This window comes from Mesoplodon mirus (assembly GCF_964341445.2).
Source record: "Mesoplodon mirus genome assembly, chromosome: 15".
Lineage (NCBI taxonomy): Eukaryota > Metazoa > Chordata > Mammalia > Artiodactyla > Ziphiidae > Mesoplodon > Mesoplodon mirus.
Genome location: NC_138991.1, coordinates 52,808,936 through 52,833,342, shown reverse-complemented (window position 1 = coordinate 52,833,342; position 24,407 = coordinate 52,808,936). Strand labels below are relative to the sequence as shown.

At 42.0% G+C, this 24,407-nt stretch overlaps 1 pseudogene across 1 annotated transcript in view; it reads right to left on the bottom strand.

Moving 5' to 3' along the window:
- Positions 1–208: 208 nt before the first annotated feature.
- The window catches only part of LOC309816752 (transforming protein RhoA-like), a 28,795-nt pseudogene continuing 4,596 nt past the window's right edge, over positions 209–24,407 (bottom strand). The window contains exons 2-3 of the transcript in view: positions 12,260–12,278; positions 209–817 (exon numbers count right to left, since the gene is read on the bottom strand). The product of the transcript in view is annotated as a transforming protein RhoA-like (transcript). The remainder of the gene's footprint in view (positions 818–12,259; positions 12,279–24,407) is intronic.

Genomic DNA, 24,407 nt, shown 5'->3' with positions numbered 1-24,407 from the left:
CTTGGAGCACCACAGTTATAACTTGAATTAGTGCCCGGTGTGTCAGATGGGAGAGCAGAGGGCTGTTAGAGCTATGTCAGAGGAACCCTGGCAGGCCAGATGGTTTGGACATCATCGATAATCATTGTTGACTTCTAAACACTGATAGCAAGATGACTTCTGATATGTAATCTTAGATAAATTATAGATAACTGAAAAAGGCCAGTAATCAGCCGCTAAGATTAATAAATAGCTCTTCGAAATTTACTGCATGAGGGCCGTGTTTTGCAGCACAGTTTCCCAAGATGAAGCACCCAGATTTTTCCTTCCTATATCTGGCTTGCAGAGCTGCTCTCATGCCCATTTCAAAAACCTCTCTCACTCCATCTTTGGTCTTTGATGCACACCCCATCTACCCCAAAGCTCCAATTCTGTTCGCCATATTTCTGCCTTCCTCTAGTTTTCCCAGCTCCTGCCTTATCTTGGTTAGCTCTCACCTTCTGTGCTCATCCTTCCAAAGGTCCTTCTTCTCCCAAGCAGGATAATGGGACAGAAATGACTACTGGAGTCCATTTTTCTGGGATGTTTTCTGATGAATGTCTGATGTTTCCTGATAAATGTCCCTTTATCAGGGCTCTCAGTGGAGAAACACATCAGTATAACATCAGCATCCAGGTAGGCGAGGGGCCTCAGGTGACCTCTTCCTGCCCACTTGTGTTCCACAAAGCCAATTCTGCCTGTTCTCCATCTACCTCGATATCTGCCACGTAGTTTTCAAACACCATGTGTACACACACCTTTGGGAACTGGTCCTTGCTAAACACAGTGACAGAGCACACTGGCCAATGGGGAAGACAGCAATTAATCAAATATTTAATTACAAACTGAATAGGTACTACAATAATAAAAAAATACAGAGACAACAGGGGACCTGCCCTGGAATGGAGAGGTGGTTAGGGAAAGCTTCTGTCTCAGAAGCTCTGTAACAAACTATCCTAAAACCTAGTGACTTAAACCAACAACAGTCATTTATGTTGCCCACAAATCTGCAATTTGGGCAGAATTCAACCTGGACAGCAAGTCTGGGTTCCATGTGGTGTCATCTGGGGCACCTTGACTGGGATTGGAGAGTAAATTAATTTACGTTAATTTGAGAAACTGCTCCAGAGAAGCATGGTTTCCAGCACAGTTTTATATCTTGTCAGAACAAAGAACATTAAATAAGTCAGGGATACATTTCAAGGAAAAAAAAGAAAACACATAGGTCAGCATGTATACCGCAAGTCAGCATGACCTTGGCACCTGGGAAGGGAGTCTTATCATCAGAGGACCAGCACTGGCGTCCAGGAAGAGAGGCGTTTAATCTTTATTGTTAACATGGACATTTTTTCTTTTGGTTAATGTGTCCTTTTCTCTAATAATTAAAGCAGATGTACAATGTATGTTTGCTGGGCCACAAACAGGCTATTTTAGTTAGCATAAAATTCAAGTTAACTCATGTATAAGCCAGAATGACTTCCCTATATCTCAATATGTGAACATTTCTTTTATTACTGTCTCTGTAGATATTCATAATCTGGACATTTCATATAAGTGGAGGCATACAAAACGTGGCCTTCTGTGTCCGGCTTCTGTCACTTGATGTTATCAGGTTCTGGAGGCTTCTCTCGAAGATGGCTCACTCACCTGGCCTGTAAGTTGGTGCTGGTTGACAGCTGGGAATTCAGGCAGGGATTTGGGTTAGGGGTCCTAGCTCTTCTCCATCAGGGCCCTTTTGTGGGCTGCTTGGGCTTCCTTGTGGCATGGTGGCTGGGTTCTAAGAGTGAACATCCTAAGAGAATCAGGCAGAAGCTTTTCACACTTTATGACCTAGATTTGAAAGTCACATAGTGTCACTTTGATGTTTGCCTCAAGCTCACCTGGATTCAAGGGAAAGGAACACAGACCACACTTCTCAATGGGCAGAGTGTCAAAACACCTTGTAAGAAGAGTGTACCATGGGAGATATAACTGTGGCCATATTTGGATAATAACTGTCACAGCTTCCCTGAGGAAGTGTGACGTTTGACCTGAAAGCTGAAAGATAAGTAGGTGCTAACTAGGCACAGTGGTGGAAGAACATTCCAGGAACGTGGAACAGCATTTAGAAAGGCCCTGAGGTGGAGCAATGAGCACATTTGAGGAAGTGAAAGCAGGTCCAAGTAACAGGGGCAGAGAGGAGAGACACAAAGTGAATGTGAAGGGGCTGACGGTGGAGGACTTTGTCATGTGCTTTAAACGTCTTGTTTCTGCTCAGGTTCTCTTGTCCATTCTTCCAGAATGGACAGCACCCTAGAGTACCACTTAGGGACAGTTACCCCCCCACCCGCCCCTTTCAGTGGGGTTGCAAGAGTGGACATAAGACCCAGTTCTTACCATTTAGGACATTCCACACACCCCCATCAGCCTCAGTGATTGGTTCAGAAATGGACACATGACCCAAGCAGGGCCAATGAGCCTCAAACCCAAGACATCCCTGCAGCTACTGGACAAACCCAAGACATCCCTGCAGCTACTGGACAAGGGATGCACTCTTTCTCTGGGGGTTGCCAGGCAGGATATAGTTGGAAGTGCTGGGTGTCATCTTTGAGTGAGAAGAACCTGACTGAGAATGACACTGAACCTAAAATCAGCCAGTTTTACCAGCAAAATGTGTTTATTTGGGAAAAGCAAAGAACTGCAACTCAAGACGTGCTATCGATGGCAAACCACAGGCATCTCGGGAAAAACAAAGGGAGCCTGCTTTTATAGGAAAAAGGAGGGGTGGGGAGTTGGGAGGTGCTGTCCTAAGTGAAAGTTCATTGGAGGAAAGTAGGTGGCGGTGGCTTCCCATTGGCTGAGCTGCAATGTTTCCCATTGGCTGGGCAGTTGCTGAGGGAGGAGAAATTCTTCCTTTGGGCTAGTAACGTAGTTGCGCTTCCTAATTGGGAGTGCAATTTTCCTTTTTTCCTGTGTGGCGTGGAAGTGAAGGTCAGTGCATGCAAATGAAGGTCAGTGCCTGCAAATGATGATGAGTGGTAATGTATGAGACTTTCTTCTGCCGGCCATTCCTGGATCTAACTTTAGTGAGGTTTCCTTTATTAATTTTCAATGGGAACAAAGAGAAAAGCAGTACCAAGTGATAGAGACTGTGGAGCTCCTGGACCATGATTAGAGCCAAATTTACCACTTGACATTTTAGATACATGAGTCAATAAATTTTGGTTTAAGCTGATTTTAATTTCCGTCACTTGCAACCAAGAGTCCTGTTTAAATTCACCGTTAGGATTTTGGTTATCCTGATGCTTATCCTTCCTGGAATGCTCCAGCACTTCATTTGGCCTCTTCCGGAACTTTTTTTTTTTTTTTTGCGGTACGCCGGCCTCTCACTGTTGTGGCCTCTCCCGTTGCGGAGCAGAGGCTCCGGACGCGCAGGCTCAGCGGCCATGGCCCACGAGCCCAGCCACTCCGCGGCATGTGGGATCCTCCCGGACCAGGGCCCGAACCCCTGTCCCCTGAATCGGCAGGCGGACTCTCAACCACTGCGTCACCAGGGAAGCCCCTTCCTGAACTTTTTTTGTGTGTTTGTGATCAATAAATTTTTTTTATTGCTTCTCAGTCTAAATGTCAAGTTAAATTTGTTTGAGATTCAAACAAATTCTACAGAAGATTTTTAAGAACATTTGTACATAACATTTATAAATTTTCCTTCTTGAATAAAAATAATATGTAATAAAGCCAATTGTCTTGTTGGTCAATGATTAATCAAATAGAAAATACATGACAGTTTATGGGACAGTTTAAAATGTCCAAATATTATGCCCCTGGAGGATTTGTCTAGATTAAAGATCTCCCTCAGTCCTTTTCAGGGGACAGATGGATCTTGGGCATATTTGGGCAGGTTTTTTTAGAGTATGCTAGAGGAACATGTCAAATCAGCAGCTATCTGCCTGATTTATTTTTACTCCCTCCTTAACCCTTCCACTAAAACAAAACAAAAAACCCACCTGAATGATGAGACTTTTTAAAATTGAAGTATAGTTGATTTACAATGTTGTGTTAGTTTCAGGTATACAGCACAGTGATTCTGTTATACATATACAATATATCTATTCTTTTTCAGATTCTTTTCGCTTATAGGTTATTACAAAATGTTGCGTATAGTTCCCTGTGCTATACAGTAGGTCCTTGTTGGTTATCTACTTAAATATAGTAATGTATATATGTTAATCCCAAACTCCTGATTTATTCCTCCCCCGCTTTCCCCTTTAACCATAAATTTGTTTTCTATGTCTGTGGGTCTATGTTTTGTATATAAGTTCATTTGTATCTTTTTTTTTTAGATTCCACATATAAGCGATATTATATGATATTTGTCTTCTGTCTGGCTTACTTCACTTAGTGTGATAATCTTTAGGTCCATCCATGTTGCTGCAAATGGCATTATTTCAGTCTTTTTTATGGCTGAGTAATATTCCATTGTGTATATATCCCATATCTTCTTTATCCATTCATCTGTCGATGGACATTTAGGTTGCTTCCATGTCTTGACTATTGTAAATAGTGCTGCAATGAACACTGGGGTACAGATGAGACTATTTTTTAATGCAAATCAAGCTGTCATATTGGTAAGAAAATTTAATGTTAAACATAACTGAATATCCAGACACTTGGCAGTTTTAAAAGCTACTATGCCTGTGGCCCTGGCTCCTTTTCCTTATATTCCCATGATTGCCCCAGGGCTGCCACTAGTATACATGGAGGCCTTAAGCAAATTAGAGAAAAGGCCCCTATGGAAGAACAACTTTTAGAAAAAATTATCTCTTTCCATGGGAAGACTCAACCACATACCAAGAAGAACAGAGGCTGAAATTCAGCCCCCAACTACCTATCCAGTGGGAAGCATTTAGTCAGAGCACAGTGCAAAATAGCATGTAAGTAACCTTCACATCCCCTCCTCCATAGATGGGCATCATTTTTTAAGTGTTGTTGAGATGACCCAAGCTGTTCTGGGTATCACATTCAAGCATTACAATGGTCAGAGGAAAAAAGAGAAAATTTTCCAGAATGTCTCCCAGCAAACTGGGAAGAACTTTCCCAGAAACACTTAGCAAAGCTCTCCTTATATTCCATTAGTCTGAATTGGATCACACTTTCTAATCATTTTTTAATTTATTGAGGTAAAATTCACATAACCTAAAAAATCACAATTTTAAAGTGTACAAATCAGTGGCTCTTAGCACAATCACAGTGTTGCACAATCATCACCACTATCCACTCCAGAGAATTTTCATTGCACCAAAAAGAAATTGTACCCATTAAGCTGTCACTCCCCATTCCCCCCCTCTCCCCACCTCAGGCCCTGACAACCACTAATCTACTTTCTATCTCCATGGATTTACTTATTCTGGACATTTCGTGTATGTAAATGGATTCATACAATATGTGGCCTTTTATACCTGGGTTCTTTCATAAAGCTTGGTTTCAAGTTTCATCCAAGTTGTAGCATGTATCAGTATTTAATTCCTTTTTATGGCTGAATAATATTCTGTTATATGGTTAGACAAAATATGATTTACCCAGTCATCAGTTGGTAAACATTTGGGTCATTTCCACTTTTGGACTATTATGAATAATGCTACTGTGAACATTTGTGTACAAGTTAATGTTAAAACACATGTTTTCAATTCTCAGGCAAATATGGAGTCATGGGATTGTTGGGCCATAAGGTAATTCTCTGGTTCCCTTTTTGAGGAACTGTTAAACAGTTTTGTTGATTGATTGATTGATTGATTGACTGACAGTGCTGCGCTGCTTGTGGAATTCTAGTTCCCTGACCAGGGATTGAACCCAGGCCCTTGGCAGTGAGAACGCAGATTCCTAATCACTGGACTTCCAGGGGATACCCTGTCAAACTGTTTTCCATAGAGACTGCATTATACATTTCCATCAACAATGTATATGTGTTCCAATTTCACATCCTCGTCAAAGAGGATGTTATTTTCCATTCGTTTTTTACTATAGTCGTCCCCGTGTCTATGAGGAGACATTTCATTACAATTTTTATTTGCATTTTCCTGATGATTAATGATGGTAAGCCTCTTTTCATGTGCTCGTTGGCCATTTGAATATCTTCTTTGGAGAAATGTCTATTTAAATCCTTGGCTCATTTTTGTTTTTTGAATTTTATTTTATTTATTTTTTTATACAGCAGGTTCTTATTAGTTATCCATTTAATGCATATTAGTGTATATATGTCAATCCCAATCTCCCAATTCATCACACCACCACCACCCGACCCCCAGCTGCTTTCCCCCCTTGGTGTCCATACGTTTGTTCTCTACATCTGTGTCTCTACCTTGGCTCATTTTTGAATTGAGTTCTTTGCTTTTTTGTTGTTGAGTTGTAAAAGTTTTTTTTTACATATTCTAGATACTAGAGCCTTGTCAAATATGGGATTTGCAAATATTTTCTCCCATTCTGTGGGTTGTCTTTTCACTCTTTTGATAGTATCCTTTGATGTACAAATGTTTTTACTTTTCATGAAGTCTAATTTACCTATTTTTGTAGTTGTTGCTGCTTCTGCCTTTGGTGTCATATTTAAGAAACCATCGTCAAATCCAAGATCATTAAGATTTGCCTTTAGGTTTTCTTGTAAGTATTTTGTAGTTTTCACTCTTATATTTAGTTTGTTGATCCACTTTTTTTTTTTTTTTTTTTTTGTGGTACGCGGGCCTCTCACTGTTGTGGCCTCTCCCGTTGTGGAGCACAGGCTCCGGACGCGCAGGCTCAGCGGCCATGGCTCACGGGCCCAGCTGCTCTGCGGCCCATGGGGTCCTCCCGGACCGGGGCACGAACCCATGTCCCCTGCATCGGCAGGCGGACCCTCAACCACTGCGCCACCAGGGAAGCCCTGATCCACTTTTTTTTTTTTTTTTTTTTTGCGGTACGCGGGCCTCTCACTGTTGTGGCCTCTCCCATTGCGGAGCACAGGCTCTGGACACGCAGGCTCACGGGCCCAGCCGCTCCGCGGCATGTGGGATCCTCCCGGACCGGGGCACAAACCCGCGTCCCCTGCATCGGCAGGCGGACTCTCAACCACTGCGCCACCAGGGAAGCCCTGATCCACTTTTTTTACATACACACACACATATATGTACATATATATTCCCTTTCATATTATTTTCCATTATGGTTTATTACAGAATATATAGTTCCCTGTGCTTTACAGTAGGACCTTGTTTATCTATTTTATAAACAGTAGTTTGTATCTGCTAATCCCAAACTCCTAATTTATCCCTCCCCCACTCCCTTTCCCTTTTGGTAAACATAAATTTGTTTTCTATGTCTATGTGTCTGATTCTGTTTTTGCTTTTTTTTTCCGGCTGTGCCACATGGCCTGTGGGATCTTAGTTCCCCGACCAGGGATCAAACCCTGGCCATGGCAGTGGAAATGCTGAGTCTCAACCACTGGACCACCAGGGAATTCCCTCTTTCTTTTTTATAAATAAGTGCATTTGTATCATATTTTAGATTCCACATATAAATGATATCATATGGTATTTGTCTTTCTTTTCTGACTTACTTCCCTTAGCATGATAATCTCTAGGTCCATTCATGTTGCTGCAAACAGCATCATTTCATTTGTTTTATGACTGAGTAGTAGGCCATTGTATATATGTACCACATTTTCTTTACCCATTCATCTGTCAGTGGACATTTAGGCTGTTTCCGTATCTTGGCTATTGCAAATAGTGAACACTGGGGTGCATTTTCTTTTCAAATTATGGTTTTCTCCAGATATATGCCCAGGAGTGGGAATTGCTGGATCATATGGCAACTCTACTTTTAGTTTTCCATAGTGGCTGCACTAACTTTACATTCCCACCAACAGTTGGTCCACTTTGAGTTAATTTTTGTATATTATGTGACTTCAAGGTCCAACTTGCTTCTTTCGCATGTGAATATCCACTTGTTCCAGGACCATCCGTTGAAGAAATGTTTCCCTAATCAACTGACCATAGATGTATGAGTTTATTTCCAGACTCTCAACTCATTTTTTTTTTTTTTTTTTTTGTGGTACGTGGGCCTCTCACTGTTGTGGCCTCTCCCGTTGCGGAGCACAGGCTCCGGATGCACAGGCTCAGCGGCCATGGCTCACGGGCCCAGCCTCTCCGAGGCATGTGGGATCTTCCCGGACTGGGGCACGAACCCGCATCCCCTGCATCGGCAGGCGGACTCTCAACCACTGCGCCACCAGGGAAGCCCTCAACTCATTTTTAATTTCAATTTCATTGATTCAATCAATTTCATTGATCTATATGTCTATCCTTATGCCAGTACCACAATGTTTGGTTATCGTAGCTTTTAGTAATTAAAAAAAAAATTTTTTTTTAATTTGGCCATGCCACATAGCTTGCAAGATCTTAGTTCCCTGACCAGGGATTGAATCTGGGCCCTGGCAGTGAAAGCGCTGAGTCCTAACCACTGGACCACCAGGGAATTTCCAGTAAGTTTTAAAATCGCGAAGCATGCATCTTCCAACTTTGTTCTTTTCCCAGATCATTCTGGCTTTTCATGGTCCCTTGCCCTTGCAATACCATATAAGTTTTAGGTTTGGCTTTTCCATGCCTGCAAAAAAGGACATTGGGATTTTTACAGGGATGGCATTAAATCTATAGATTGTTTTTGTGCAGTATTGCCATCTTAACAATATTAAGTCTTCCAATCCATAGAAACACAATGTCTTTCTATTTGTTTAGGTCTTCTCTAATTTCTTTCAGCAATGCTTTGTAATTATTAGGGCCAGGAATGAGACAACTAGGGACAGCCCCTATACCCCAGAGCCCACTGAAATTATTCAAACTAGCCAATCCTAAACTGCCTACTCTACCTTTCCCATTCCGTCCCTTTGAAACTCCAATGAAGGCTGTTGTCCACATTTCCTTCTTATGCCTCTACCTCCTGACCAGTTCTAGTGTTTCCCTTTGTGACCCCTGCCACCATGTGGCATGCTCCCTTTCCTTGGGGTCTGAAGGTATAATAAACTATCTTTCAAAGGCAGTCATCTCCTAATCTGTTGGCCTCACCATGCCTGAATAATAATGAAACCTATATTTAAAAACATTCCAATATTAATACAATGTTGAATAAAGGTAGCAAAAGTGACATCTTTGTCTTGTTCCTGACCTTAGGAGGAAAGCTTTAAGTCTTTCATCATTGTATGTGATGTGGGTTTCTTATATATGCCCCTTATCATGTTGAAAAAGTCCCAGTTGTTGGAGTACTTTTAGCATAAAAGGGTGTTAGATTTTATCAAATGCTTTTTTTCCCCATCAATTAAGATGTTCATGTGGTTTCCACTCCTACTTTTGTTTTATTAATTTGGTGTATGACATTGATTGATTTTTTAAAATGTTGAATCACCTTTGCATTCCTGAGATAAATCTCATTTGATCATTATGTAGAATCCATGTATATGCTGTTGGAGTCGCTAGTATTTTGATGAGGATTTTTGCCTCTATATCCATAAGGGACATTGAGCTGTAGTTTTCTTGTGATGTCTTTGTCTGGCGGTGGTATCAGGGTAACACTGGCTTCATAGAATGAATTAGGAAGTATCACCCTCTCCTATTTTTTTAAAGGGTTTAAGGGGATTGGTATTACTTCTCTTTTACTACTTATTTTCTTAGTGGTTTCCTGGGAATTATAATTAATGCTTAATTTATAACAATCTAGTTAGAATTAACACCAACTTAGCTTTAATATTATTCAAAATTTTTACTGCTACATAGCTCCATTCTTCCCTTTGTTATTGGCACAAATTACATCTTTTTCACTGTGTGCCCATGAATATAGATTTGTAATTATTGTATTATGTTATTATCTTTTAAATCACATAGGAAAAATGAAGAGTAAGAAGCCAAAAATGCATTAATGCTGACTTTTTTTTTTTTTCTGTACGCGGGCCTCTCACTGCCGTGGCCTCTCCCGTTGCGGAGCACGGGCTCCGGACGCACAGGCTCAGCGGCCATGGCTCACGGGCCCAGCCGCTCCGCGGCATGTGGGATCTTCCCGGACCGGGGCACGAACCTGTGTCCCCTGCATCGGCAGGCGGACTCTCAACCACTGCGCCACCAGGGAAGCCCAATATTCTGTTTTTTTTTTTTAAATGCATATGGTTGGCTTTTGTTTTGTTTCTCAGTTCAGGATTCAATCAAGGCTATATGCTGTATTTAGTTGTTATATCTTTTTAATATCTTTCAGTCCAGAATGATTCCTCCACCTTTTTCTTTTTTTTAATGATATTGGCTTTTTAGGAGAGCCCACATCAGATGTCTAATAGAATGTCCTATCTGATATTTGTCTCATTGTTCCCTCATACTTGGATCCAGGTTAAACATTTTTGGCAAGATGACACATAGGTAACATGTATGTACAGTCTTTCCAGGGCAATGATGTTGGAATGAATTGGATCCAAACATTTTTTGGTTGTGATGTCACTTTGGTCAGCATTCAAATTTCCAGAAGAAAGAATCTAATTGGCCAGGTTGGTTCACATGCCCACTCCTTGGCCAGAGAGGGAAGGCATTTTGACTGACAGTCTCATCAAGAATGTTCTCAGTGAGAAGTAGGTAGCTCAGCAAAAGAAAACTAAGATGTTGTTGAAGCAGGGGGAATGGATGCTGAGTAGGAAAAAATGACGAATATCCACTATCCCTCTATCTTTCAGTGGTCTCAGCCATTCACTTGACTTCTACTGTTTACTCTATCAAATTCTCAGAATGAAAGCTGACTTCTCTCTCCATTTCCACACCTTGTTTACAACTGTCTGCTCAGAGCCTCTACTTGCATGTCCTAAGGGCATCTAAAGTAAAACTTAATGCCTTCTCCACCTGCCCCTACTCATCCAGCAGAGGAGCTGAATTATCTACAGCTCGATCACCGCCCCCCAGAAACCAAAACCCAAATTCATGACTCAGTGTGCCTAGTCTTGTGGTTTGTACTTTTGTCGCATCTTTTATAGCCTTTCTCTGTTTCATTCCCACGTGTATCATCCGAGACTATGCCCAAAGTGTTGTCTGGAATTACAAGTAACAGGGAAGAAACAGCTTTTCATGTTAAACACATTCAGGGAGCATTGGGGGACACAAATTTATTTATCACAGAACTTCTCAGAGCCTTGAGTGAGCCAATGTGATTTTTAAAGAATAGATATTCTTTTCTTACTTTTTATTTTGCAAAATAATTCAATTTATGGAAAAATCTCAAGAACAGCACAATGAACTTCCCAATATTTGTTACCTGGATATATTAATTGTTAACATTTTCTTACATTCTCTCCTCCCTTTCTCTCTTTCTTTCCCTCTTTCTCATATCTATATCTATATCTATATCTATACCTATATCTAAACCTATATCTCTATCTATCTATGAGAGAGGATTATTTATATATATGTACATATATATATACACATATATCCTCAATATATATACTCTCTATGTATACTGTCAAATGGTTCAGCAGTAATAACATATATAATTATATCTATCTGTATCTATATGTAATTATTGCTGAAACATTTGAGAATAAGTTGCATACATACATAAATACTTCACTTTGTATTTCCTAAGAATAAAAACATCTCATTGTTTCATAAATAGTCCATTGATAAATCCATATGATAAGAAAATTCTTATCTCCCACATCAGAGGACAGCTATACAATTTGGGAAGTGCTAGTTTACATTATTTCTATAGGCTCTAAACTCAGTGGTTCCCAAACCTGGCTGCCCATTACTGCCATCATTATTATCGAACAGTAAATGCTTATTGTATACAGATGTAAACATTTCACATGAATGTACTCATTTAATCTTCATAGTAACTCTAAATAATAAGTATTATCATCTCTAGTTTGTACATGAGAAAACTGGGTTACAGAGAGGTTGCCCAGGATGCACAGCTGGTAAGAAACAGAGCTGGCATTTATAGCCAGACTATCTGGAGGGTATAATACACTTCTCCCAATGATTCTGTTGGGCAAACAGGTTAACTACTCCTCTCACTGATATGAAGGCTTTTTGCCTCCTTCTCCTCCAAATTCCAGTTGCCAAATGAATTTACACAAAACATATCTTCTGTTGCTTGTGAGTTAAGGAAATTGTCATTCAATGGAGTGGTTAAGAACCACGACTTAGAAGTCAGTTCTGGATTTCCATCTTGGCTGTACCCATAACCAGCTCCATGGTTTTGAGCTTACCGAGCATCAGTTTCCTCACCTGGACAGTGAGGGTCGGATCAGAGGAGGAGGTATGGCCAACACTCAGGAAAGGGCTTGGCGATCAATCCATGGCAGCTAATAGTTGTGGTTATTATTATTGGTGGTGGTGGTGTGTTATAAACCCCTCAGCCACAAATGGGCAAATTATCAACCGATCTTTGTCTCTGTTTCCTCACCTATAGAGTTGGGCTGTTAATATACTGTCTTCTAGGAGTGTTGTGGGGGTTAGAGAGAGGATGTAGTGTTTCGAATGCTGCCAGGCACATAGTGAGTATACAATGAATGTTGGTTATTACTATTATTTATTATTTTCTTTATCACTGTGCTCCAGACAAAAGGTTCTACTTAGAACAGCTTGAATATGCTCCATTGTTAGCTGCTTCTGTGTGTTTTTCTTTGCTGTGCTCTCTGCCTGGGACACCATCCCCATTTCCCTGTGTCAAAACCCCAATTGTGTCTCCTCCTGTCCCACCAGCAGTGTCCTTGGTGCCAGGGAAGCCTTTCCTTATCCCCCCATTAGGACTTTATTCATCTCATGGGATACTTATTTCCAGCTTTGTATAGAAATCTCTTGTCTCTTCTCCCCGTGAAGGAGCCCCTTTGCCTACTTCAGGTAACATCTAAACCAGAGCAGACCCCATAACCTGTTACCCTAAAGAGACCAGAGCCATTTTTAGAAGGTGCTAGATAAAAGCCTGCTTGGAGTCAGGGAAAAAACCCCACAGATCCCTTTCGTACCTCCCACGTGTCTGTTGCCAAGACTCAGAATAAATGCACTGATACGGACTGACTCCCACCGTTTAAGGGGCTGCTGCTGAGTAACCTCCTGTCTAAGGAGAGACCTTACCACACCAACAGCTTCATCATTGCCTAATGGGGGCCCTCCCGGACTTTATCAAGGACAAGGGAGCTGGGGAGCCTCCTCCACGCAGTGAAACTGATAGAAAGAAATACAATGGGCAGATGGATTGCTACAAAGGTGGGTGGGCAAACAAGACACACAGGCAAGAAACTTCCCCTGCATGAGATGTTTCAACTGCTTTCTGGGGAGGCAAATAAAAAACAGTCGCCAGAGTCCAAGCCCTCCCACTCTTCATTTGCAAACTTTTAGACATCTTCCTTAGATAAGCATTTTGGGGGCTCTTGCTAATTCCTGGGGACTGAAATAAACAACAGCTACTGTCCTTCAGAGCCTGCTGGATGCCAGGCCCTTCAAAGGTGTTCTCCCAGTGACTCTCTGCCAGAGTGGCGGGTGTCCCACCCAGCTTTGAGCCCTTCTCTAACATCCCCTTCTCAGTGAGGTGTACCCGGGACACCCTACTGAAAACTGCAACCCACCCCCACCTCCACTCAGCATCCCTGCGTTCTCAGCACGACCCTCACCACCTTCTAATGTGCAGTTTGATTTACTTATTAAACAGGTTTATTGTCTGATTTTCCTCCCACACTCCAAAAGGGGGACAACCACAGGGTGGGGCTGGGGGGTCTTTGCCACTTAGGCTCATTTGGGCATCCCTAGGGCCTACGACAGAGCCTGGGTCGTTAATACAATGTATGATCTATGAATCGTTTATCATCGTTCATTTATTTATTTTCCTTTTCAAAAATATTGTTTAGTTTTATATTGAAGTATAGTTGACAATAGTTACAATGTCAAATAATTGTCCATAATTAATTGACAATAATTTACAATGTTGTATTAGTTTCATCATTCATTTAACCAGTCCCCTTCTGATGAACACTTGGCTGTTGTAAACCTTCTGCTATTATAAACACACTGCAGTAAACATCCTTGGGCAAATATCTTTGCACATTTGTGCATTTATATCATAGTAGAGATTCTTCCATATAGAATTGCTAAGTCAAAAGTTATGGAAAGTCTCAATATTAATAGATACTGCCAGTAGCTCTTCCAAAAAGACTGTTTCCATTTAGACTCCCACTAAGAGTGCATGAGAGGGCTCGCTAAGCATTGGTGAAATCCGGGTGGGGGTGGGGAGGATCCCAACTCATCTACACTTGCTGAACCTCTAATATCTGCAAGTGTAGAATCTTAATGTTAAAGGGACGTAAAAATTCATCTCATTCTCCTCCAACTCCCTTCCCAAGGCAGTAATCCTCTCCAACACAGCTTTGTTCTTAATTCTTTCCTTGTCAGGGACAGGGGTCAAACTTCCCTCCTATGGTTTTCAGGATAAATTGCTACTGACAGGTGACTGGGTCAAAATCTGCTTTCCTATAACCCCACCCCACCTATCCCGGCTCCATTCTCAGGAGCCACAAAAAAACTGGGCTAATCCTTTTTCCATGTGACAGCTCTTAAAATATTTGAAGACTGTATCAAATCTCCTCTAAGACTTCTTCCAGGGTAAACCTCCCCAGCTCCAGCCAGACACACCCCCTGGATGTGACAGTGTTGACCTGGCGACCCTTTAGGTTAGTGGCCAAGTGTAAAAGCTTTAGGGTTCCCCAGGCTTAAGTTCAAGTCCCTGTTCCCACACTTTCCAGCTGTCTGACCTTGGCTAAGTCACTTTTCAGACTTTAGTTTCCTCCCTTGAATAAATTATATAACAATAGTGCCTACCTTATAAGGTTGCTGGCTGGGACACATTCTTACACACACACACACACAAATCTAAAACTATATTTTATGATGGTGTTGGTATAAAGACAAATATAATAAAGGCAGGGTTATATTTATTTATTTTTCTTCTGATTCTAAAAGAATTAAAACATTTTCCTGGGGCCTTCAATGTATCGTGGCCTTAGACTGTGCCTTCTATAACTGATAGATACATGGGCTCTGGTAACTAGGGGAGTGAAAAAGAGAAAATAGGCCAAGTATATAAAGTTCTTAGCACAGGGCCTGGATCTTTGTTACTTAATAAATGATGATCAAAAATTTAAAAAAGGACTGTGCAGAGAACAGAGTGTGACACTGAGAACGTTTCCCCACAGACCTCTTTATCAGTGCCTGTGGGCTTTGCAGACCCAGCTTCTGAACACAAGTAACACAGCCTGTGCCTTCTCACCTTGCCCGCAAGAGTCTCGTGAGAGAGTTTGTAAAAAAGATCCAGAGTCTATGGCATTTATGTTAAGAAAAGAGGTGTCTTATCTGCTCAGACTGCTATAACAAAATACCACAGACTGGGTTCGATCCCTGGTCTTATAAACAACAGAAATTGATTTCTCACAGTGCAGGAGGCTGGGAAGTTCAAGATCAAGGTGCCAGCATGGTCACGTTCTGGTGAGGGTCCTCTTCCTGGTGACTTCTCGCCACGTCCTTACATGGTGGAAGGGGGCAAAGGAGCTCTCTGGGTTCTCTTTTAATCTTTTGTTTTGTTTTGTTTTTTGTTTTGGCCGTGCCACGCGGCATGTGGGATCTTAGTTCCCCGACCAGGTATCGAACCCGCACCCCCTGCAGTGGAAGCACAGAGTCTTAACCACTGGACTGCCAGGGAAGTCCCAAAGCTAATCTTTTTGTTTGTTTTGTTTTTGTTTTTGGGTCTCTTTTTTTTTTTTTTTTTTTTTTTTTTTTTTTGCTGTACGCGGGCCTCTCACTGTTGTGGCCTCTCCCGTTGCGGAGCACAGGCTCCGGACGCACAGGCTCAGCGGCCATGGCTCACAGGCCCAGCCGCTCCGCGGCATATGGGATCCTCCCAGACCGGGGCACGAACCCGTATCCCCTGCATCGGCAGGCGGACTCTCAACCACTGCGCCACCAGGGAGGCCCTGGGTCTCTTTTAAAAAGGCATTAATCTCATTCACGAGAGCTCCATCCTCATGACCTCATCATCTCTCAAAGACCCCACCTCGTAATACCATCACATTGAGGATTTGAATTTCAACGTATGGATTTGAGAGGGATGGAGGGACACAAACACCCAGGCTATACCAAGAGGAAATACACATTTCTTCAAAAGAAACCTCTTCAAAAGAGGGTCAAAAAAAATCCATGGACTAGTAGAAGATATTTGAAATATATGTAAATGGCAAAGCATTTATACCTAGACTAAATAGAGCTCCCTCAAATCATTAAGAAAAAGACAGTTGATAGAAAAATGGCAAAAGACTTAAGATGCCCTTGCAAGAAGGAAGAAATCGATATGGCTAATAAATGAAAAAAAAAAGTACTCAGCTTCATTTGTAATCAGGGAAATGCAAATTGAAACCACAATGAGATACCACTACATACTCAACCTACAGCACTTTTTCTGGATACATGTTATATTTTACCATTAGCATGTGTTTTTAAAATGTATACAATCACAAGGTAAACAAAAAATTGCAAACAAACATATAAGTGAAAATTCTCCCTACCACTGGACCTCCAAACCTCCCTCCAAATACATCCTGTTACTAGTGGCTGGTGAGGCCTTTCAGAGACTGTGCTTGCCGTAGCATCTATGCATAAGCAGCCACCTTTCCTCAGCTAATTAGTGCCATACTTACATCAATTAGGGTTTGAACAGGGAAGCAGAACCAGTATGAGTCCTTACAACTCATAATAAGGGATTTATTATTGAGATGTGTGGTGATCATCCACCTTCAGATCATGGCTACTCCAAGAAACTGAGTGAAGACAACCCACAAGGACATAAAACTTGAGCAAACAATACACTAACGTTGTTTTAAACTACTGAGATTTAGGGATTTTTGTTACTGCAGCATAACTGAGCCTGTGTTGATTATTTCAGAGGTCTAAGCCTGACTGTCATCATTGTGGGAGCCAAGTGGGGTTGGGAGCTTGGAAATCTCACCATTTCTAGGTACCCTCTCACTTCATCCTCCTGTTTTCAGTTTCATGACTCACTCCATCCTCTACTCGGCCCCTTCCCAAATCTAGACTCTCTAAAACTTCCTGTCATATGCTGTGGCTGGGAAAGATAGAGTCACCTGCCCTATAGGGTGGAAGAATCCACCCTCTCCTTATACTGACTTCCACACAGTTCTTCAGCTTTTGGTCCCAATTCACCCCAGCCTCCATATATGATGGGCATTTTCAGTTTCTTAGATTCCTCTGGTTTGTCCACTGGGGATTAGCTTAGTTCTTGGCCTCCGTCTCTGTGTTTAGCTAATTCACCTCCCACCTATTTTCTATCTTCTGAAATTTTGTCAACATTCTTCATCTAATGTTGTTTCCTCCCCTATTCTCCTTTTCCTCATTAGTTTAACCTTCCTTATTCCTCAGTGGTCATTTCAGGGAGGTTATGGGAGGGAGCAGAGAGAAAATGTGTTTAATTTGTCATGACTTACTGGGGTCATGAATGTTTTCCTGTTCATCAGCTATAGACCAGCATAACCGTTTCTGGTGGGTGTGTAGCCTCCCATTATAGGGACATATCCTCCCACAAAGGATATTTGGCGATGTCTGGGGACATTTTTGGTTGTCATAATGGGTTTTGAGATGAGGAGGCTACTGGCATCTAATGCGTAGTAGACAGGGACGCTGTTAAATATCCTACGATGCTCAGGACAGCCCCCACAACAAAGAATTATCTGGACCAAATGTCAATAAGACATTGAGAAACTCAGAAGTTGAGAAACTCTGTTCTAAAGGGTTCCTATTGTCTTCAGGATAAAATTCAAACTCCACAGCACAGCCTACAACACCCCAGCCTACCTTTCCTGCACTTCCCCTGGCTCACCATGCTCCAGCCACAAGCATCTTCTTTCTATCCCTGGAACACACCAAGCTTGTTTGTGCCACAGGACCTTTGCACTTGCTGTTTCCTCAGCCTGAATTTCTCTTTCCTGGGTTTTCTGGTTGCTGACATCCTCACTTCAGGTCTCAGTTCAAATGTCACTTCCTTTGTGAGACCCTGAGCAACCCAACTTCCCCTCTCCCTCCACACCCACCCTCATCCTTATCCAAGGAACAGTCTATTATATTTATTGCACTCTTCAAAGTATCAATTCCTGAAACTGGCTGTTTTTCTTCCTTTGTTTATATTTGTTTATTACTATGTTATCTCATGAGAGCAGGGACCTGTCAGTCTTGATCTTGAGCATTTTGCCTGCACATGGTTTCTGCTCAGGAGATGGACAAAAGGTCTTGTTTAGTGATCTTCAAGTATTTTACTTGTGTTTCTTCTTTTTTGTGTGTGGTACGCGGGCCTCTCACTGTTGTGGCCTCTCCTGTTGCGGAGCACAGGGTCCGGACGCGCAGGCTCAGCGGCCATGGCTCACGGGCCCAGCTGCTCTGCGGCATGTGGGATATTCCCGGACTGGGGCACGAACCCGTGTCCCTTGCATCGGCAGGTGGACTCTCAACCACTGTGCCACCAGGGAAGCCCTTGTGTTTCTTCTTAAAGAATTTCTAAGAACTCTGTACCCCTTGCATATTTTTAACTTGACATCTAAAGTTTTTTTAAATAAATTTATTTATTTATTTATTTATTTATTTATGGCTGTGTGGGGTCTCCGTGCTGTGCACGGGCTTTCTCTAGTTGTGGCGAGTGGGGGCTACTCTTCATTGCGGTGCATGGGCTTCTCATTGCGGTGGCTTCTCTTGTGGCGGAGCACGGGCTCTAGACATGCGGGCCTCAGTAGTTGTTGCGCACAGGCTTAGTTGCTCTGTGGCATGTGGGATCTTCCCGGACTAGGGCTCGAACCCGTATTCCCTGCATTGGCAGGTGGATTTTTAACCACTGCCCAACCAGAGAAGTCCCTAAAATTTGTTTATTGTAAGTTTAAATAGTTGCAGTCTTAATTTCCCAGTTATTATAAATATTGATATTTTAGAATATAATTTTACTTCATACTTTTAAATATACCTATCATCATTTATTTAAAAAAATCCATGAACATAATCACACACCATCATGGAAATAAATGGAAAATCTTGTAGGGGAAAAAAAAAAGAACAGGCTTTTAACAACTGGAAGTTTTATTTTACCTTTTTATTTCTCCTTGAACTTGTATTTCCATTCTATTTCTCCCACAGACTTCTATCCTAATATTGATATAACATGTGAAAAGTTTTAAAATTAATCACCAGATCATACTTCTCTGTAACAAAATGCTTGAAAGTTATGTTAATATATATGTGTATATATATATTAACGTCCAGTTTCCCTAAGACTCTAATTTTTTTTTTTACATCTTTATTGGAGTATAATTGCTTTACAATGGTGTGTTAGTTTCTGCTTTATAACAAAGTGAATCAGTTATACATATACATATGTTCCCATATCTCTTCCCTCTTGCGTCTCCCTCCCTTCCACCCTCCCTATCCCACCCCTCCAGGTGGTCACAAGGCACCGAGCTGATCTCCCTGTGCTATGCGGCTGCTTCCCACTAGCTATCTACCTTACGTTTGGTAGTGTATATATATGTCCATGCCTCTCTCTAGCTTTATCACAGCTTACCCTTCCCCCTCCCCATATCCTCAAGTCCATTCTCTAGTAGGTCTGTGTCTTTATTCCTGCTAAGACTCTAATTTTGAAGAGTATTGTGTGTTGATAAGGCTCTAAGTGTTAAATGGATAATTAATAAGAACCTGCTGTATAAAAAAATAAATAAAATTAAATTATAAGTGTTAAAATTTTTCTCTAAATTATCATTACAACTATTATTTGAATATAATTGATCAAAACAACATAAATATACCACATGATCAGTAATTGTTATACATTGAAAAGTATGTTTTATTCTAAATGAGTCTTTTAATGAGATGGATGGGCTAGTTATTTCTGGTGTTTTTTTGGGGGGGGTCCATCTCTCTGTGGATAAATATTATTTATTCCTGGAATGGGATAAAGTTTAGAAGAAGCTCTATTCCTTTTTAAAACTTTTTTTTGCTTTTATAAAGTAAATACTGAGAAATGTTTTTCACATAAACAGGAGACTGGAATGGAAATTTTGTCACAGCCAAGTCATTCAATGTCACCCATGTTTTTTAAAAAACATTTATTTATTTATTTGGTTGCACCGGGTCTCAGTTGCGGCAGGTGGGCTCCTTAGTTGTGGCATGTGAACTCTTAGTTGCAGCATGTGGGATCTAGTTCCCTGACCAGTGATCGAACCCCGGCCCCCTGCATTGGGAGCGCGGAATCTTATCCACTGCACCACCAGGGAAGTCCCCAAGGTCACCCATGTTTGAATGCCTATTTGCCATACATCACATTATGATTCATTACCAGAAATTATTTGTAATAATCTATTATCCAACAAGTCTTGCAGTGCCTCCTTCATGTTGGTTGGAAGCAAATAGGAAATCATCCGAATTGCAAAAGTATTTGTTACCCAGTCCTTAGGGGCATTGCCTTTTCTAACCATACACTATAATCTTTATGCTTTTGTTTGGCATCCAGGTTTTTACACCACAGCACAACATGCCTTAGTAAGTTTCAAGATGATTGAGAAGCATTTGCCTTACTTTTACAAAGTGGAGGAAGGACAGTTGTGAAGGCGGGAACACCTTGGACGCGGACCCTTTCTCAGGCATCTTAGTTCTAGGAGAGAGAACACACGGAAGCTGAGATCTAAACAGATTCTCTTTCTCCTCTATTGAGATATAATTTCATAAAGATATGTTTTATACAGATATAGTTTAATAAAATGCACCCATTTGAAGTATCCACTTTGATGATGGGTTCTGACATGTATACACCTAATTTCCACTGCATTCAAGACATAGAAAATTTCCATCATTCCAGAAAGTTCCCTCATGTTCCCTTGCAGTCAATCCCCCCTCACCCAGTAGCTCCTATTTCAGGAAGAATGTATACTAACCTGAATCCAATCAAGCCTTTAGATCTAACATTTACAGAAAATACAGAGGAACGCAGTAAACCATGCCAATGAAGAAACAAAAAAGGAGAAATCCAGAATGTGGGGTATTCTACAGTATAATTGTCTTGCTCTCCTCAACAGGACAATGTTTTATATATATATAAGAGTGGGGAGTATTCTAGATTAAAAGACACTTAAGAGACGAAACTACTAAATGTAGTACGTGATCCTTAATTTTAGGAAAGTAAAAACTGGATCGGACTGAGAGATCCAAAACTCAGCCAGGCCATTCTTCAGGCTGGGGTAACAGACATAATAAAGCTGGCTGCAAAGTTAACAGAAAATAGTATTCCTTCCAAGGACACTCACAGCTTTAAAGTGCCATAGTACCCCCCCCTCCCCCTCTTTGAGTGACCACTACTTTCTTACTCGCTGAGAAACTTTGTTCTCTAAAATTATAGAAAATTTGCAGCTTGAAATTCTATGAGTACCAATGACATGCCTTTCTCTCTCCTGGAACCCAGACGCTGAGAAGCTGCCTTGAGTTCCAAGCCAGACACAGAGCTTCAGATAATGGTGTTCTGAATACAGTGGTCCACAATTACTGAACGCTGTAGTTTCGGAAAAACAGGACCCTGGGTCCACTTGGCAGTCCAGGCTGATATTAGCCCTTTTACTCTTAGACCTCTTTGAGCAAATCAAACCCTGCTTCCCAGCTGCTAGCCCTGCTTCCGCCCCTCCCTGCCCAGCCATGGTCTTGTCGACTGACAAAAAATGAACAGCCTAAAAGCTGAGAATTATGTTTTATTCAATGGACTTTCTGAGGAGTCAAGCCTGGGGGGCAGCCTCTCCAGATAGCTCGGAGGGCCTGCTCCGAAGAGGTAAGGGAGGAGCCAGGATATATAGGAGTTTTTGCAACAAAAGCCAGGTAGTTGGATCATCACAAGGTTACTGTTAATCAAAGAAATCCAGGCATCTCAAGTCGATGAATTTAGTGCTTCTCTATGCATGGGAAGGTGCAAGAATCTGAGCTCACTGAAATCATTCCTTTGATAGGCACCTTAACTATCCAGGGCCAGTATCCTGCTTTTCTCCATCCTGAATCCTCTCAGGGTAAACAGTTGGAGGTGGCCGCAGGGGCTGATGGCTTGATGGCCACAACATCCTTTGTTTACTGATAGGGCAGGTGACATTCTTCATCACAGTCTATTTTCCACCCAGCAGCCCAAGTGATGCTGAAAAAATCAAGTCACACCAGCTCCTCTGCTCAATTCCCTCCTATGACCTCCTGCTTCACTCCAAGGATAACCAAGTCGTCGCTGGGGCCTATGAGGCCCTATATGAACTGGCTGCATCTCCATTCCAACGCCCCTGGGTTCTCTGCTCTTCCCCAAGCTTGGCTGTCATCCCTCCGCCCAGGCCTTTGATTTAGTGCCCCCCCAAAATCCACCCTCCCTTCGTACATTTACTTAAATGCCACCTCCTTGGCCCGTCTTCCCTGATCACTCAGTCTAGATATCCACACTCCTGACCCATACTGTACATTTTTCTTCTCAGCATTTAACTATCCTAAGTCATCTATACTAAACTCTGTCCTATTTATCTTGTAAACAGGTAAATCTCTTTCTCTCTCTCCACAGTGTGGGCAGGGGATTTTGGTATGTTTTGCTCCCTGATGTAGGCCAAACTCCTAGACCAGAGGTCAGTACAATTTTTCAGGTAAAAAGCAAGGCAGTAAACATTTTAGGCTTTTTGGTCATGCGGTCTCTGTTGCAACTACACAGTTCTGAGGTTGTAGCATGAAAACAGCCATGAAAAATACATAAAAAGGGGCTTCCCTGGTGGTGCAGCGGTTAAGAATCCATCTGTCAATGCAGGGGACATGGGTTCGAGCCCTGGTCCAGGAAGATCCCACATGCCTCGGAGCAACTAAGCCTGTGCACTACAACTACTGAGCCTGAGCTCTAGAGCCCACGAGCCACAACTAGAGAAAGCCCGCACACAGGAACAAAGACCCAACGCAGCAAAAAAAAAAAAAGGAAATAATTCCATAGAGCATTAAGAAATAAAATACATAAAAGGGGCCTCCCTGGTGGCGCAGTGGTTGAGAGTCCGCCTGCCGATGCAGGGGATACGGGTTCGTGCCCCGGTCTGGGAGGATCCCATATGCCGCGGAGCGGCTGGGCCCGTGAGCCATGGCCGCTGAGCCTGTGCGTCCGGAGCCTGTGCTCCGCAACGGGAGAGGCCACAACAGTGAGAGGCCCGCGTACAGCAAAAAAAAAAAAAAAAATAAAAAAAAAAAAATAAAATAAAATAAAATACATAAAAGGACGTGTGGGACTGTGTTCCAATAAAACTTTATTTATACAAACAGGTGGCTGGTGGTAGTTTGCCATCTCCTGCCCAGAACACTGTTTGGCAATAAATATTTGCTGATTGAATTGTGAAGGAAGATAAGGTCATGCTCTTATTCTAGGAGGAAGAAGAACCAATTAAAAAATTTCAGGGACTTCCCTAGTGGTCCAGTGGCTGAGACTCTGCACTCTCAATGCAGGGGTCGGGGTTCGACCCCTGGTCAGGGAACTAGATCCCGCATGCCACAACTAAATATCCCACATGCCACAACTAAAGATCCCACGTGCTGCAGCTAAGACCTGACACAGCCAGATAAATAAATAAATAAATAAATTAAAAAACCCTGAGAGTCTGGCAGGAATAATTGGGGAAAGGAGTGGTAAAAGACAATTTAAAAAAAATTCAGATCGTGTTAGAGCAGGGGTGAGATGAGGGGATGGTGGCTACTCGAGGTAAATGAAGTAGGGAAGCCTCTCTAAGGAGATGGCCTTTGAGCTGAGGCTGGGCGAGCAGGGAGCCCCGGCTACTTGAAGCTTCGGAGGCTGAGGGTTCCAGGCAGAGGGATCGGCAGGGGGAAAGATTTGGAGGTGGGATGAGCTTGGGGTGTTCAAGAAACACTGAGAAAGCTCTCAGTGTGGCTGCAGCAGCACAGCGACCGAGGACAAAGGGGTTCAAGATGACATTGGGGATGGGCAAGGACCATATCATAGAGGCCTAGTAGGATTTTTTTTAAAACCACTCTATTTTGCTTTCTTTTTTCATATATATTTTTTTATTGTGGTAAAATGTACGCAACATAAAATTTACCATCTTGACCATTTTTAAGCATATAGTTCTGTGGCATTAATTATACTCATACTGTTGTCCAACTGTCCCCACCATCTGCCTCCAGAACTTTTTCTTCTTCTCAGATGGCAACTCTATACCCATTAAACACTAAGTCCCCATCTCCCACCTCACCCCTGGCAACCACCATTCTACTGTCTCTATGAACTTGACTACTCTGGGAACTTCATATAAGTGGATGCATACAATA